General features: G+C 51.0%; 1 protein-coding gene across 1 annotated transcript in view; it reads right to left on the reverse strand.

Moving 5' to 3' along the window:
- The window catches only part of BDH1 (3-hydroxybutyrate dehydrogenase 1), a 28,090-nt gene extending 25,363 nt beyond the window's left edge, over nucleotides 1-2,727 (reverse strand). The window contains exon 1 of the mRNA XM_041002849.1: nucleotides 2,523-2,727. The gene's annotated coding sequence lies outside the window, so the exon portion shown is untranslated. The remainder of the gene's footprint in view (nucleotides 1-2,522) is intronic.
- Between the last annotated feature and the right edge of the window lie 9,749 nt (nucleotides 2,728-12,476).

The raw sequence follows: 12,476 nt of genomic DNA on the forward strand, positions 1-12,476 counted from the left end.
ATTCCAAGTCTTACCTATCCACAAATCTTCATTATTATTATGCCCTTATTATTTGAGAGACAAACACAGAAAGGGACAGCAGGCAACTATCCATCAGCTCACCGCTTCAAACACTCCCAATGAAGAACCTAGGTGTTTTCTGCCTTTGTGATTCTGCCGTAATTGCTTGGCTGGGGGCTGTGTGAACTGCAGGCCTGTCAGTCTACGTGACACCCCACAGGACACCTAGCACCTCAGGAAGGAGGTATCTGGTGTTTGATAAGACCTACTGCCCTATAGCCCATCAGTTTGTACCTTTTGGAAGTTGCTTGCTTCAAACCTACCAACAAGGAGCCTGCCAACTTGCTATTTTTGAAAGTTAAGTTAAAACTGACCAATCGGGCCCAACAGCGTGGCCTGGTGGCTAAAGTCCCGGGATCCCATATGGGCACAGGTTCTAATCCTGGCAGCTCCACTTCCCATCCAGCTCCCTGCTTGTGGCTTGGGAAAGCAGTTGAGGACGGCCCAAGGCTTTGGGACCCTGCACCCACGTGGGAGACCCGGAAGAGGCTTCTGGTTCCCAGCTTCGGATCGACGCAGCACGGCTGTTGTGCTCACTTGGGGGTGAAACATTGGGCGGAAGACCTTCGTCTCTGTCTCTCCTCCTCTCTGTATATCTCACTTTGTAATAAAAATAAATGTTTAAAACAAAAACTGACCAATCATGACTGTATAATTATATAGAATTGTCCTGAAATGTGTAAGAACCTTGTGTTGTTCAAGCTCAGCCCTTTTTTGCCTCCTCTTTGGCCCTCCCTGCTGATCCTGCAGCAGTCTCAGCTGCAGCTGCCCCTACCCCAGCCCAGCCCTGCTGGGCTGGGAGAGGTGGTTGGGAGACCTACATTAACCTGAATAAACCACTTTTATGCCTTAGCACCAACTTCAGACTTGATGATTTTCTGGGGATATCAAAATCCAGCACAACACCAACACGAAGGGCTGGGCTGGGGCCTTAGAATGCAATCCAATTCTCCCAAGGTGGGAGGCAAAAACCAAATTATCTGAACCATTAAGGCTGCCTCTCAGGGTACTCAACAGACGGGCGCTGTGTTCAAGACACAGAGCCTGGAATCAAACACAGGCATTCCTCCTAATGGGGCGGGGGAGGGGACGAGGGCATCTTTTAAAAATACACATTTATTGTTTATCTGAACAACAGACTTACAAACAGGAGGGAATACAGGAAGGCCCACACCCCCCACCCCCCTCCCCCCCCCCACCTCCACAGCCCACCCCCACCCCACCACCCCCCCCCCCCCACCACCCCCCCCCCCCCACCCCCACCCCCCACCCCCCCCCCACCACCCCCCCCACACCCCACCACCGGAACCCATGTTTTCAATTACTGACTTCCGGCCCCTCAAACTATCCCGCCAGTGCCTGTCAAGAAGCAGACACTTTATAAATGCATTTAAGTTCCTTGCCTTCCCCACAAAAGATGCCAGCAGGTCCAGGCCCACAGATGGCGCCCTGGTCACGAACTAGGTGCCTCCCCTACGGTCTCAGGGGAGGAACCGCAAGCTTAAGTATGTTTCTTCATCAGCCGACAGCTTGGAAAACCCACGCAGCCATCCCCGCGGCGCCCAAGGGCGGAGGCCCAGCCATCGCCGCCCAGAGGACGGGCCCCATCCGGGTGCCGGGTCCCCGCCGTCTCCGGCACGCTCCATCGCGCAGGCCGCGCGCAGGGACGCCGAGGATGGCGCAGCCAATCCCGGCGCCGCTGCCCCGTCGTGCCGGCGGGAGACCGGGGAGTCGGGGGCTCGGCCAGGGCCGCCTTCCCATTGGCCAGGAAGGGACGGCCCAGACAAAGCCCCAGTGTCCTTGCGGCCGGGGCGCGGTCGTGACTGCCTCCCCGGCGGGACCCCGGCAGGCCGCCGCCTCGGCCTGCACCCTCCACCCGCGCAGCTCCTCCACCGTGCCCGGCCCTCCTCGTTCTCCGGCCGCGAGGCTCACGCCGCTCCACCTCACGCTCAAGTGGCGGGCGGTCCAGCATCCTTCCCCAAGTCGTGGCGGACGGGGAGGGAGCACCCCCAAGTACCCACGTGGAGGACGCGGGAGCTGAAGGGACACGGGACCAAATCGAGGAGATGGGTAGGGACGGGAGCAGCGTCTACAGCACACGGCTGGCTACCGCGTGAGCCGGGCCAGTTCCTTCTCGTCTTGAGGCCAGCAGAGGACGCCAAGTCCCCGAGAGTTCCCGCGGGAGCCACCCAGGGTCTCCCACGGGAGCACACAGTGCCGAATAATCAACGCCCCATCGTGCTCGCCGAGGCTCTGGAGGGCAGCGAGTGAGGACACACCCGCCGAGGACACGAGCCTGGCGAGACCAGCTCCAAGTTCCTACTTCGGCCCCGTCGCGGCCTACAGCCCTCCGCGTCCCCTCTCCCCACCAGCATCCGGGCGATGGGGCTCGGGGGTCGCCCGAAACCAAACCAAAGGGAGCGGAGGGCGCGGGTGCAGACGTGCGGATACCCTCGTCTTACCCCAAACCAACTGGGCGGGGGGCTCCGCTGCGTAGTGCTCGGCAGGTGCGCTCGCCCTAGCCCGGGGCCGCGCTCCAGGCCCGAAGGACCTAGTGGGGGCGCTGCCGCCGCGTTTCCGGTCCGAAGCCCCTACACCGGTCCCCACTCGCGCGGCCTGGCAGCCTCGGCTTTCCGGCGCCGGGATGCCCTCCACACCAGAGTGCGCGCGTTGGGGCCGCGCCCGGCGGGGCGGGACAGCGGGTGGCGCGGGGGCGGGGAGTGATCCCGCGCCGCCTCTTTCACCCTCGGGCGCCTGGCCTGGCCCTCCTCTGGCTCAAGGTGCCCGGAGTGGCTAGGCACCCAGCCCGAGATGAACCCACCCCCGCCGTTCCATTCTCGGGCCCCCAGGCGGGCGCAGACCCCCTTCACACCGTCTCCTTCCTAGACCGCTTACTGGAGGGGGTGGGTGGGTGGGTATGTGTGCGCACAGAGGGGAGAACCCAGCCCCCACTAGAAGCCGCGGATTGGGGGTGAAGGGGTGTGTGTGTGTGTGCGTGCCCGTGAATTCAGCCTCCACCGAAGCCACGGGCTGGGGAGGGAAGGTGCGGCTCCAGGAAGTGGGGAAACGCCGGGGAGGAGGCGGCACCTTCCCTGGCCTCAGCAGTTAGAGATCCTTTAAAACTAGCACGAATTTCAACAATCCAGCCTCAGAGGGAAACTGACCACATACCAGGGTCTCCTCCTAGCGACTCCTCCCCACCCCCCGCAAACCCAACCACGCTTGAGAGACAGGCTGAGGAGAAAAGACAGCAGGGCACATTAGTAGCAGGACTATATTTAGATAAATTACGGAGACAAAAGTGTAAGGCAAAGGAGCAGGCAGACGCAAAAGAAACACTGACACAGCCCCTGAGCTTCCTACCAGTCTAAGTGGTGTCTTCCCTTTTATGCCCAGTACCCCTCACCCAGAACTTTGGGGAGAATCATGACTGGAGGGTCCATACTCCTTATAGCCCTTTCACAAACAGACGGAAGGCAGAGTCCTTGCTCCCAGGATGGGGGTCTTTCCTTACGTTGTGCTACAACCAGGAGAGTCACCTTGCCGGTTGTCCATGGCTGGAGAAGCAGCTGAAAGATGCTAGGAAAATCACGAGTAGACCCCAACTTTGAGCATTAAATGGAAGTACTGTTCTGTTTATGGAGAATAGTGGACATTTGGTGGTCCCTGCTTCCATCAGACACCTCCAATGACCACCATTTAGCTCTCCACCCAGCTTGTCCCTGTGTAGGAGTAACTTGAGTCACCTTGCCTCAGCTCTGTGGGTGTCTCCTTACCTTAGGGCCTCTCTGTGGCTGCAACCTGAGACCCCTGCAAGAGCCCCCTGTCCATTCCAGCACATGGCTAAACCTACAAGTTCAGAGGAGTAAACATCTTGGTGGGGAACCTTTCACCTGCACAGTGCAGGAGCCCGTGGAAGAATGCTTCCCCTCTCTTCCTTCTGGTGATCAATTCTCCCTTTTCTTTTTTTAAAAATATTTTCTAAAACTTTACTTGAAAGAGAGGGAGAGGCAGGAGAGATCTTCCATCTGCTGTTTCATTCCCCCGAATGACTGCAAAGTGGGGGCTCGGCCAGGCCAAAGCCGGGATCTAGGGGCTTCTTCCTGGTCTCCCACATGAATACAGGTGCCAAAATACTTGAACTGTCATCAGCTCCTTTCCCAGGCACATTAGCAGGAAGCTTTCTCTCTCTCTCTCTTTCTTCTTTTACTCTTTCCTTCCCTCCCTCCATATAACTCTGCATTTCAAATCAGTAAAGTTGGGAACCAGCAAGATGGCTCAATGGTTAAATTCTCACCTTACAAGCCCCAGGATCCCATGTGGGTGCCAGTTCTTGTCTCAGCTGCCTCACTTTTCATCCAGCTCCCTGCTTGTGACCTGTGAAAGCAGTCAAGGCCAGCCCAAAGCCTTGGGACCTGCACCTGTGTGGGAGACCAGGAAGAAGCTCCTGGCTTCTGTCTTCGGATGGGCTCAACTCTGGCTACTTGGGGAGTGAACCAGCAGACAGATCTTTGTCTTTTAGTAAATCTATTTTTCCAATGAAAAAATCAATAAAAATTTTAATCTGATCTGCCTTTCCAATAAAAATTAATGAATCTTAAAAAAAATAAGTAAAGTATATGTTTAGAAAAGGGAGGTACCCTAACTTCTGACCAGGCTTTGTGTCCAGAGAGACCAGATTGTGTCCTGAGCAACTGGACTTCAATAATTGACTCTAAATGAAACTAGAACACACTTTGTGGCTAACATACCTTGTCTATAAACCTGTGAGGTTTGTTCTTTATTATTCTCCCCTACTTTTAAGCTTTGTGAAAAAGAGTGGAAGAAGCTTTCTATATGTCAAACAGTGTGATTTATGATACTTTAATCCTCTCCCTATTTTAATTGCACAAAATAGATCTGTTCCCAGAATGAACTACCTTGCTGGGTGGCAGCTTTTGGGGAGGGTGTAAAGTCAGGGATAGCAGGTTAAGCCAACTGGTAAACCCGGAAGATGTATCTCAACCTTACCTTTCAGTTTTCTTCTCACTAACCTTCCAAACCCTGTTAACAGCCCATTTGTTTGGGTTGAGCTTTTGCTCTCTTATTTTCCAACTGCCCTGTCCTCTAGGGCATCGTTAACAAGCTCTCAGAGATAGGCAGAAAATACTGAGGCTCCCAAGAGTCAGGGCCAGCTGAAGGGCTGGGACATGGTGACAGACAGACCAAGCCATTCCCAGCCGCACCTCAGCTCTGTCCTCTCCCTCTGAGGTTCTGGCTACTACCATCAGAACTGGAGAGGCTGAACATACAAGGTCACTTCCAACACAGTGTGTGCCAAGATTCAATCTCTTCCCCCACTGTCCCCTGTAAAAGCCACTCCTCTGCCTAGAGCCAAGGCCCATGGCCGGGGACTCAGCCTTGCACATTTCAGCCCCAAGAGTGTTCTAGTGCAAATTGCCAAGAGAGGTTTGGGTGTAAAGCAGCTCCTATTCCTGCCTTCAAGGAGCTAAGAGAGACCTGTGCGAAAGCTGTGAGAATCATCCTGGATCCTGTGTAAGTGGTGGGTACTAGTGGGAGTTCATGGTGGGTTTTGAGGGAAAGAGAACACCCACAAGGACCCTCGGGGACATTGACGCATCCTACATGTCCCCCTGTCCAGAGAAGCCACGGATGTTTGTCCTCCCTAGACCAGCACCTAATTACCTCCCTGCTCACACCCTCACCTTCCAAGGCCTTAGCCCCACCCCACCTCTGAATGCCCTTGGGCTCCTCTGTTCTCACGGTTGAGTGCTCAGTGCCCAACAGGGCAGGTTAAAGCCAACCACCTCCATCAAGCCTAAGCTGTGTGCCTCTGTGCTGTTGGGGCACAGCCAGAACACTGTCACCACCCTTGGCCCCAAAAGTTTTCTGTGTATTTTGGTGCAGTTAAGGTTTTTTCTTTTTTGTTCTGTGCTTTCTGGAAGCCAGACATTTAATCTGGTTAACTGGAAAAGCATCAAGCAACATTTTCTGTAACTGCTAGTGTAGGTGTATTCTGAGCTGCTTCTCAAATGCAGCTATTGCCTAGCACCTGGCATGTTGAAAGAGCGCTTGACAGTCAATCTTACCATGACCACAAGGCTGCATTCTGTCGATGAGTGAGAATCAGAGGGGCCCCTTCCTCTGTATGAGTGAGCAAGGAAAACAAGGGTAGAAGGAGGGAGAAACCAGGCACATACATACACACACACCACACACACCCATATACACACATACACCCCACACACACATTCCTTTCTGTCTGGTGACTCCGATGGATTTCTTTAAGACAATTGTGTAAGCTGCAAGATTGAGAACATGGAAGTGGGCAGTCCGGACAGCCAAGTGCTTCTGAGGTGATTGGCATTTTTGAAAAGGAAAGAATGTGAAAAATAACAACCAAGTCCCACAGCCTCAACCTCAGTATCTTTGAGTTACAAGAAACCATCACCGACCTTTGCTTGTTCCCTCAGTTGACAGTGATTGAGCCCCAATTACACCCCAAGCTTTTGCTGTGCTTTTAGTAGATCAACGTTCTTCTGGGGACGGTTCCCCGTTTTCAATAACACAACATAGCATGATTAATACAGCTTAGCTGGTGGCACGTGTACCTGCCAGGTGTCCTCGGTGTCATTTTTTCCTTACTCTTGCAGTGGTCCTAAAAGCAACCTAACATTATGCCCATTTTGCAGCTAAGAGAGGTGGGGCAGTTTTCCTGCAGCAGTACAAGTAAAAAGTGACAAGAGACAAGCCTGACCTAGTCTGTCCTTCTCCAACAACTTGGCTTGAAGCACACCACATGTCCTAGGTTCTTTCTTTGAGAAGAAAAGTTCTCCTTTATCTGGGAAGGGAGGGTCAGTCTCACATGCAGGGGAAGAGACAAGTCTCTTGGGATTTGATAAGCCCCACATGTGCATCATACACATTTCAGTGATAACCAGATGGACACTGTTTCTGTAGTTAACCCCATGAAAACTGCTTGGTTACATGGAAATCTCTCCCAAGGAGTACATTTCGGATGCCCTCAACTAAAAGAAGTGATCTTAGGTCCTAATTGAGCATGTCAACTTCAAGTGACCAAAATATTAGACAAGATTCTTAACTTCTAAGTATTCTCCAATTTTCTGAGTTCCCAATGATATCTTCCAAAGAGTATTTAATATGTTACAAGCTGTTTCTTTTTTTAAAAAAAGATAAAATTGTATATGCTATTTTTGTTCAGTTTTTCCCAGTCTTTCCTCCCATGGATGCATTTTTCTTTGTATTATTTTCATTTCTGTGATTGCTGCCAGGGACAGAGCATGCTATTTTGAAAAGAGAATCAGATTGCAGAGCTGCTGTCTGCCTGTGGTCGCCAGCACCTCTTTGCACAAGCCCATTGGCTCCTGCCCACCCACCTGCCCCGCTCACACCTGGGCCCTCCCCAAGGCTGGAAGCACTTGCTCTGGGGCTGTCGCATTCAGCCCCTCTCACCTTGACAGGCAGGTACAGCTGGACTCACTCAGCACCCTTGATGTTTAGAGCTCAGCTGTCTCCAGGCTAATGAGCAGCCAACTGCCCTGGAATCCTCTCACGTCTCAGTTAGGGGGCCAAAGAACCCCTGGAGACCTCCCTCCAGGCTTGCCTTTCCCTGGAACAGGAGGGAAGTTCCTCTACTTTCCTCAGGTAAAGTCACCGAATGATAAAAGGACAGACAGGACTAGGGCTTCTGTGTCTGGCATGGAATAGGCAAAGTCCAGCTGTGTAACTGTTTGTTTTAAGCTTAAAATGTCTGGGAGTTTGACCCTTTGACAAGTGGAGGATCTAGGGAAGATGCAAATGTTGAAAGAAATTTTTGATACATGATACCAAAGGGCAGCCCCAGTTGACTCCATCGTCAGCCCTTCCCATCAGGTATGTGTGGGCAAAAATTCACATAGGAGAGGATCTCACCACAACAGGAAGATCCCGAGAATGCCAGAACATAGCCCAGAACTGGCACAGAGAGAGACTGCCGGAGGGCTCAGTGGGGCCTGCAAGATGAGGCCAAACCCATAACCATGATGTGAAGGAGGCAAGGAAAAGTACAGCTGAGCTAAGGAGGGACATGCTCTGTGTCTTGCAGATAAAGACAATGGAAAGTCACAACAGCCTGATGCAGGCAGGACCGCCACCCAGACTGTGCTGGCAAAGGATCAGAACCAGCTGAAGTGATTGTTGAGAGCAAAGGCAAGAAGGAATAGTGTGTGGAAGAAGGCGACTACAAATAAATAGCAGCTATGGCCAGTTACGGAAACAAAAGTTTAATTGTCACAAATCTTTCTGCCAGATTTTGCAATAATGTGTGTGTATAGGAAATTGCTTTGATTTCTTCCTTTCCTTATCCTCTTATCACATGATGAGACATATTTTTATTCCACGGTATTTAAGTAGTGTGAACTTTCTATCCTGATACTTAGATTACATGATAGCAAGAATTTAAACATCCACCTTGGGACTTGGCACCCTCTGTGGCAGAAGCAGGACCACCTGGAGGCTAAATGTGAGATAAGGAACAGGTGCCAAGTTGACAAGGAGTGGGCTTCTGATGGTTAGTGTGTCAGCTGGGCTGCACCACAGTGCTGGGATATCTACTCAGATGTTCTAGATATTTCTGTGATGGCACTTTTTGAAAGGGATTATTATGTAAGTGGATGGAGCTTAAGTGGAACAGGTTGCATTCTGTGTAGTGCAGGGGTGCTGGGGGCTTCAGGTTGAAAGCAGACCACCCCTGAGAGAGCACTCCCAGCAGACTGCCTCTGGCTACAAACTGCAACTCTTCCCGGGTCCCCAGCCTGCTGGGAACCAATTGTGCAAAAACAGTCTCTCCTTACTGCACCTCTCGATACACACACACACACATATTCCGTGAACTTGTTGAACCCACATCCACACCAATGGCCAGCGTCTCTGACTGGATCTGATGCAACGTGGAAGTAGCTGAAACAGATTCCTCTCCTGTGGAATTGATTCCCCTCTGTCTAGGGCTTGGAGCACAAGTCAGAAGTAAAAGTTCTGGTCCCAAACCTTGCTTGTCACTATCTATGTCCTGGGGCCTCTTGGTCACTGCCACCTCCCACCAAGGTGCTCACAGCCCAAGGAGGTAGCGGCCACACCTGCAGCCACCCGTATGCCCAGGCCACATAGTCCGGTCAGGCGGCTTAGGCATAACCATGGGACCTGGGAGGGTGGGAAAGAGGCCCGTTCTTCAGGGTGGGGCCAAGGAAAGGGTTTTATGGAGAAGGTGATGGCCTTGACTCTAGGATTCCAAGGTAAGTAGGGTCTTTTTCCTTTAGTTTTTCATCTTGACACAGTTTAAACTCAACAGAAAAGATGCAAGTGTCACGAGCACCCGAACACTCATCATCAGTATTCACTGGTTGTGAGGTTTGCCACACTTGCTTGATCTTCTTCCCTGTACATGAACATGCATGGTGCTGACTCAATTGAAAGTAGTTGCAGATGTGGAGACCCATCGCTTCCAAAGAGTTTAGCCTTGATATCAAAAGGTCAGACAGTTCTGCTATAGAGCTATGAATGAATGAGGCTATCCTCATGTTTGGGATCATCTGGGTTCTGCTGGAACTCCATATTAGGCTCTGGGGTAAGCCCATATAAGGCCATTATAGTTCTCTGGCCTCTATGCCACTAGTTCATTTTGGCATGTACTGAGCATGCTCACTGTACAAGACTGCGAGAAACAGGGTGCTTTGCTTACCTGGGGAAGCCTAGGTTGCCCAGTGAGAAGGCAGCCACTTTTGGTTCCTCACCAGATGGCCAGCAACATGTTTCTCCAGCAGTCAACACAGGAATTGTTTAATTCTTTATCCAAAAACTCCCAATGAAGGAAGTACCTAAGTAAGCATTCAATAGAAGGATCCCTGCCCAGTTGGGCAACCCAGTGGACATCTTGGGAATTCTTAAACACAAGGAACACTCTAAAAATCAATGTCTTGCTTGCGGTACTCCATCTCACCATTCACTGAGAAGTACTTTTTCTTCTACTTTGCTAATAAAGCTTCTCCTTTGATAGCAACTGTGTTTTGGCTTTTTATTTGTATACTAAGCTAAGGAAAGAATTCACAAAGGTTCCTCACCAGTAACAATATTTGGAACATTTATCATCATGGTTGGCATTGTGGCAGCCACCATCTGCAACACTGGCATCCCATATGGGCTCTTGTTTAGATGCCTGCTCTGCTTCTCATCCAGTTCCCTGTTAATGTGCCTGGGACAGCATCAGAGGATGACTCAAATGCCTGGGCTCCTCCCACCCATGAGGGAGACCTGGAAGAAATTCCTGGCACTTGACTTTGGCCTGGATCAGTTATAGAAGAGCCCGAGAGAGCAGAAGGCATGAGGGAAAAAAGGATGAGGGGGCCTAGACACAAAAGGCCACCAGATTGTCCAGTCCAGGCTTGCCAGGGTGACAGTACTAGAAGGAAGAGGTGGGACAGGCTGGGTGGGAAGTGAGCTACAACAGGGTGCTACAGTTCAAGGCAAACCAATCATCGTCAGGGTTTCTGCTGGGATGGTGGCCACAGAAGAGAGAAGGGTGACAGGCAGAGGAGGGCTCACAAAAAGCCTTCCCCTGCCCCCCACACAGTTGGAATTCAGGGTCTACAGTCATGCTCCTAGGGTGCCTGAGAAAGACGCAGCACTTTCACATGCTCTTCTAAAGAGCAAGGGCAGGAGACAATAAACAGAAATGAAGTAAGTGAAAGGAGTCAAACATTAAAGCAGGTACCAGAGACTAATCTGGACTTCTAAGTATAAAGAACATAACTATTAGAAAAATAGAGACACTTAGGAAGGTGGTTAAAAATAAAGCAAATATAGGGAAGGAAATGAAAAGTTTTCCTGTTTAGAAAATATGATGGTAAGAACTCATTGTAATCACAATAGCAACAAACATGGTAAAGCACCTGGCAATGACAGGAATACATAAAACCCTTATAATATAAGCCTTAGTGAAAAACATGAAAGTTGGATTGCATGGTTCCAGAAAAGAAGGCAACATTATAAAAGAGGATTTTTTTCCCTTTCATGTTAATCTAGAATTCAGTGCATTTTGAGGGTGGTGGTTAGAGGAAGAAAGCTTGATCAACTTGAAACACTGTCCAGGCCTCCTGGTAGCGACCAGGAGGTAGTGACCTAAGAGAATGAGCTGTTACCTGCTGTTTCTTGGGCTGCACAACAGCAGGAAGCTGTGGAATCAGAAGCCAGGCCAGGACCCACCGACTTACACAAGATGTGGGTTTCTCAGTCAATGTCTTAACCATTAGGTCAGATGGCTTCCCCCCACCCTTTTTTTGAAAAAAGGTTTATTTATTTTTATTGCAAAGTCAGACATACAGAAAGGAGGAGAGACAGAGAGGAAGATCTTCCATCCGATGACTCACTCCCCTAGTGACTGCAATGGCTGTTACTGTGCCGATCCAAAGCCAGGAGCCAGGAACCTTCTCCAGGTTCCCATGTGGGTGCAGGGTCCCAAGGCTTGGGTCAACTGCTTTCCCAGGCCACAAGCAGGGAGCTTGATGGGAAGTGGAGCTGCCGGGATTAGAACCAGCGCCCATATGGGATCTCGGCGTGTTCAAGGCAAGGACTTTAGTTGCTAGGCCACGCCGTGCCGGGCCCTCCCCCTTCTTTTTAATTAAAAATAAATGTAGAAGACTTCTGAAGGCAGGGCACTATCATATTTTTTCAACTCCAATATCCATGTATTAATTCATTCTACAAAACCATGAGGAATTTCAACTACTGATGTAACACTGGAGACATGGCAAATTGCTGGCCTTTTGGGGACTTACACAGTACCCCAACACTGAATACATCACACGTGATCTTTTCCTGGATCTGGTACAAACTTTGTCCCTCATTTGCATGGGGCCAGAATGGCAACTACCCTGAAGCCAGGCTGAAATGTTTACCCAGTCGTGGACAGGGTGGCGGGGGGTGCTCAGTGCCAACTGGAGGGAAGTTCATGCATGAAGCAAGAAGTCGCCTCTGTTTCCTGGGATGACAGCCAAAGAGTCTCCAAGGGACACCATGGTGACATCTTGTGTGGAGCAGTTGGGGCCAGCCAGGCACCTGCATGTCTTCCTCTCCTAGGTCCTGTGAGACAGCTCCAGCTGTCCTGTTCCCAATGGTTTGATTGGTTACCATATCCTCTGGATCCTGAAGGAAGACAGTCCAAGGGGCCCCTGAAAAAGAGTGGAGCCCACTCTTGCTGTTTTGATTTTTATTGTTCTTAAAGTTCTCTGAGGGGCCAAAGTTGCTGACTGCAGTGCCGGCATCCCATAAGGACACTAGTTCGAGCCCCAGCTGCACACTTCCCACCCAGCTCTCTGCTAATGCACCTGGGAAAGCAGTGGAGGGTGGCCGAAGTGCTTGGGCTC

Source organism: Ochotona curzoniae, unplaced genomic scaffold (genome assembly GCF_017591425.1).
Source record: "Ochotona curzoniae isolate NIBS_2020 unplaced genomic scaffold, NIBS_Ocur_1.0 scaffold_2587, whole genome shotgun sequence".
Taxonomy (NCBI): domain Eukaryota; kingdom Metazoa; phylum Chordata; class Mammalia; order Lagomorpha; family Ochotonidae; genus Ochotona; species Ochotona curzoniae.